The sequence below is a fragment of the Miscanthus floridulus genome, chromosome 10 (genome assembly GCF_019320115.1).
Source record: "Miscanthus floridulus cultivar M001 chromosome 10, ASM1932011v1, whole genome shotgun sequence".
In the NCBI taxonomy this organism is placed as follows: Eukaryota; Viridiplantae; Streptophyta; class Magnoliopsida; order Poales; family Poaceae; genus Miscanthus; species Miscanthus floridulus.
In genome coordinates, this window is record NC_089589.1 from 139,448,385 (window position 1) to 139,454,112 (window position 5,728).

Consider the following 5,728-nt stretch of genomic DNA (forward strand, 5'->3'; position numbering starts at 1 on the left):
TTCTTCAAACCCTAATTTCCTCATCCAGAATCTAGATTAGGTATATTTTATATATACTTTTCGATCATGTCAACGAGAGCAATGCAATGACGAAGTCCATTATGCATTTTTACAAAGTTGACAGACTTGGCCTAGCCAGTTTTCCCCAAAAAAAAACAAGATCAGCCTCCCTCAAACAATTTTGGTTGTCAACATATATATATATATATATATATATATATATATATATATATATATATATATATGCCCCAGCTTTTTATTAAATCTTGCATACTAACAAATATCTTCTGAACCAAAATTGATTCGTCATGCTGCAATCAAGAATTGAACCCGTATGGGTAATTGACTAGAGATTAACTTACCTTAAATATGTGGTTATTGTCTACATCTGTTGTGAGGTTAAAAGAAGATGGAAGGTCAGCCACACATCTGCGTGCCAAGTTGACACGCATGGGCTCAGACTCAGGCTGTCTAGGCAACATAAGTGATGTGTGGTTAGTGAGGTTTTGTAAATCCAAACTAAGTAAGACGATGGGGGCTGAGGGACAATGGATGGAGAGACGGACGAAGAATTTTGTGTACTTTAATTGTAAGTCGTTCTTGCTTTTCAAGATATATTATCTTTATTATGTACCTAGATATAATGTATATCTAGATGCATAGTAAAAGTTATGTACCTATGACTTACGATTTGGAAAAAGAGGAGTATTAGACTACCAAACATGTTTGTGCGTTTGCAGGCGTCATCTATTCTAATACGCTTTGGAATTAGGGTTCATACTATACAGTGGTTGGACATGTACTATTATAACTCGTATGAACATGGGTCATGAGTTTGGTTCATGGACGAGACAATAAACCAATTAGGACTATAATCTCTAATTCATCGCAAAATGGCCTCTAGCTAGTTGGTTGAGTGACTTGAGTAACACTCCTCAGGCCCTGGGTTTGATTCCCCATGTGAGCAAATTTTCATACTAGGGTAAAAGAAATCATGGGTGTTTTTTTTTTACATGTGTGAGTACTACTCTTGGTAAAACTGGCTAGGACTCTTATGCCCTAGAGAGTGAGGGACACACAAAGAGAGAGAGAGAGAGTGTGCGTGTGTGATGGACCCAAATTAATTTAGATGAAGAAATTTTTGTTATTTAATATTAGGTATATATATAGATATAGATAGATAAAGTTATCCCCGAAGTGTATTTGCGTTGTCGAGAGAAGAGCATTAGAAAAACTGAAAGGTAACTAATATGTATATATATAATAAATTAAAGTCCAGTCACCAATAATGAAATCATTATAAATCAATATTATCGTGATGTAGCGAGTTCTCATTTTGTAGTTGTTTTTCATTTTTTCCTTTTTTTCTCCCCTTATATTTTTAATTTTTGAGCCTATTCATTAGTTGTTTGTGTGCAATGGCTGCCACATGAGGTACTCCGAGACTCCTCACTGGCTAACAATTTTGTTTTTTTATTTTCTCTCTTTTCTGTCCTCGTCTCCAACTACTTTATGGCATTTTTTTTAAAAGGTTGTTTACGTGAAAGCACAAAAAACAAACTATATTCAATATAGAGTTGCACGTGGGCGAGCAACCATTTTTTTTTTTGAGAAAGGACGAGCAACCAAAATGGATCGCCCATCTCTTCCTTGGGTTATTTGCATTTTGGAACTAACATGGCGAATCGACCCAGGTTGGCCTGTAAATTAAACTCAGCTCAGACAAGAATTCGCTCTCCGTCGGTCCAATCCCCGTCAAGCCCAGAGTCCGATCGACTGGGAAGGAAGTCGGTTACTGCAGGCATCCCACTGGCAGGTGGGACCAAGGCCCTGGCCCCCTTTTCTCTTGTTTTCCATCTTTTCATTTTCATCGGTTTTCCTCAATAATAACAACAGAAATGTATTAGGACCTGACCATTGCATATAACTTTTTTATTATACAAATAAAAATAAATTTCGATTAAGCCATGAGTATGTCTTGTTCTCTCTCTTTTAAAAAAATAATAATAAAACTTCAAAGCTATGTTTCATAAACTACCTTTAAAATTTAACCAAAGTTTGAATTTTATAAAACGGAAATACTTGGATCCGAGCGTCCGGCTCCCTCCCTCGTATCGGACGGACGCGGATGACCCGACCGAGCCGCGCGCTTCGTGTTATCCGCCCCGCTCGATGCCCTCCCCATTCCCCATCCTGTGCGCTTCACTTCACTTCGCTATCGTCGCCCTCTCCTCACCCCCAGCTCCTCCACTCTCTGCTCTGCTCGCGCGCCGCCGGCCCTCCCTCCCTCCGCGACCTGCATGCCGCAACGGCAACGGCTTCCGGCGAGCCGCCCCTCCCTCCCTCCCTCCCTCATTCCCTCCGTGACCTCCATGCCACCGGAGAGGAGGGCAATGGCGGCGTCTTCCGGCGAGCCACCCCTCCCTGCCTCCCTCCCTCGCTCTGCGACCTCCATGCCACCAGAGAGGAGTGCGACGACGGTGGCCTTCCGACAAGGTAGGTGGGTCCTTTTCTGGATCTGAGCCGTCCTCCCCCCTCCTCTAGATCTGAGCCCTCCTCCTCCTCCTCCTCCTCCTCCTCCCTCAGGATCTACGGGATGCGGCGGTGGCTAGGGTTCCGGCGAGCTCTCGAGGGTCAGATCTCGCCATGTTGCAATGATTTTTTTTGGATGTTGCAGTACATTTTAGTTGATGTTGCAGTAGTAGTGCTTTGAGATGTTGCAGTATGTTTTAGTTGCTTCAATCTCATGTTGCAGTAGTTGTTCCATGTTGTTGCAGCAGTTTGTTCGGTGTTGTTGCAATAATATGTTCATGGTGTTTCAACTGCTCCATCCTAATGTTTGAGCTGTTGTTTTTTGTTGTTGCAATAATATGTTCATGGTGTTTCTACTTCGTCATCCCAATGTTACAGCTGTTGTCCCTTTTTGTTGTTGCAATATATATATATATATATATATATATATATATATATATATATATATATATATATATATATATATATATATATTCATGGTGTTTCAACTGCTTCAACCTATTGTTGCAGCAGTTTGTTCGGTGTTGTTGCAATAACATGTTCATGATGTTTCAGCTGCTTCATCCTAATGTTGCAGCGGCAAGCGGGGGAGGGGGGCAAGCAGGGGGCGGGCTGTGGGGGCGAGCTGGCGGTGGGTGTGGGGTCGGGCTATGGGGCGAGCTAGGGTCGTGCGCGTCGTGAGCGGCAAGCGCGGGGGGAGTGGGTTCTGTTGTATTCCTGGGCGGGGCAGGCGGCGAAGAAGAAGCGAGTGGCTAGGGCGGGGGGTTGGGCGGTGAATAAGAAGTGAAATCAGCTGGGGGCGGGTTTCCTCGGTGTGACGCATCCACGGCACCGTCCGATGGATGAGTTTCCATCGGACGTCCGGGCGCTAGCAATGCCCTTTATAAAAGTATTTAAAATGTGAGACGAGGAGACCTTAGTCAGGCTAAAGGGAGATGGTGTCACAGGGAGGCTTTGCATATGAACCATGGGCCGCGTATATCCGGACCATATTTGTAAAATACTTTTGGGTCACCCCCTCTTTGCAGCTAGAGTGAAGGGAGCCAAGTAGGAGAGTTGAACACACACTACTACATATATCATTTTAACCAACACTATTTTTTTATCACCAGTTCATATAAAAACCCTGCAGTGAAAACCATTAGTCAAAGGAGGTGTTTGGGACTGCTCCGCTCCACGTTTTTCAGGTCTGCTCCACGGTTTTTAGTCAAACGGTTTTAGCTCTATGCACTCTATTCGAGAAAAAAAGATGGAGTTGTGAGAGCACCTAAAGACGTGCTTCACAAACTCTTGTTTTTTGTGGAGCTACTCCATAGTGGAGTTTGTGGAGCAGTCCCAAACACTCCCTAACAACACCCACATGCTCCTCGCTATCTCTCTCTACAGCTGTTTCGCGCGTGCTCTCTAGCTATCTGTTTGTGTTTCTTCCGGGTGGATGATAGGTGGGGCTATGCACCCACGTGGCGCCCGCAGAATAATGGCCGCCGCACGAGGGTACGGATCCATAGTCCGATCGGTTTCTCCATTTCCCTCCCACCCTCTAATGAAGACATTCCTAGCATTCACTCATCTCCAAATGAAGCTACACTTGATATAGCTGGTCCAATTACAAGGAGTAGAGCTAAACAATTGGAGAAGGAAATTCATTCTCAGGTGAACGCTAACCTTATGCTTAATAATCAGATTACATTGAATGAACCTATGCTTTTGAGTACTTGTTTCAATGTTCTTAGGAATGATGGAGTGCACGAACAAGCATGGGATGATGATGGATTCTGCCCGCCAAATATATGCATGGAACCTGGACGTGCATGAGAGAGGAAAGGCCATTCAGCTACCATGAATATCAACCGTTGAAGTGCAAGCAAATAATTTGGGAGTTAGGAATGCATGCAACCAGCAACTGGGTTGCTGTCCACACACGCTCCAGCATGCATGTAGAGAATACCAACCAGCTAGGCGCCCTACTAGGCTTGGTTATTAATAAAAGTAGTGCTGCAACTTCCCACTACATGTTCTCAATTATTTTCCACCAAACTGAAACTCCACTAGTGCTATATATCCCTGTAATGGATGACGTGAACAGGAACTCGTGATTGCAATTTCAGAAATACCAACTCTTGGAATTCTTGTTCCAGCGTGAGTCTTGAGAGGCTTGCAAACTTGTTCTTTCGATTCTTGAGGGAGTTGTAGAACGCCGAACTGCGGTTCACCCAGTTTGTGCCTTCACGTCTATACGGCGTGATTGCGTGGGCTGTTCGTCGGTACGTGGAAGGGTGATTGTCTCGGTAGTTCATCGCGTGGACAGCCTCGCGGTGCATTGCCTCTTCACCAGGTCGCGCAATGACAATTTATCAAGTTCGCAGATCCTACAAGAAGATCGGGCCACAACAACTTGCTACACGTGCTGCATAGACGTGTGCACATCATCTGGTATCAGAGCCTCCGTTTACTCGTTAGGATTGTTCTTGTTTTTGGTAGGATAGAGTTTATATACCTACTGTCCACTAATAGCCAAAAAAGAAAACCTACAACCCAAATTCATACGTGCTACTGATTTTGTAGTTTGCTTTATCGAGTTTTAATCCTTTAAGATTTGTCTAGTTGCTAAACTTTTCTTTTCCACATCATTCTAGTTGTTATCATTGTTCTAATCATCAAATCGCTTGCTGCATGTACCCACCCATCCCACCCTTGTTCTAATTGTCATTGATTGCTGCATATATATAATTGTCATTCTAGTTTGTAGTTGTTTATTTTGATGATATTCTGATCTATAGCAAATCATTTGATGAACATCTTGATCATATCCGTCAAGTACTTGCTATTTTGAGGGAAGAGAAATTGTATGGCAACATTGCTAAGTGCACCTTTTGCACAAACCGTGTTGTTTTCCTTGGCTTTGTTGTTTCCGCAGATGGTATTCAGGTTGATGAAGAGAAGGTTAAAGCAATACAGGATTGGCCTACACCGGTAAATGTGAGCCAAGTTCGAAGCTTTCATGGTCTTGCAAGTTTCTATAGGCGTTTTGTCAAAAATTTCAGCACCCTCGCTGCACCCCTTAACAATCTCACAAAGAAGGATGTTCCATTCACGTGGGGCCATGACGAAGACCAAGCATTTCACACACTGAAAACACGGCTTTGTGAAGCACCGCTGCTACAACTTCCTGATTTTGGTAAGACATTTGAGATCG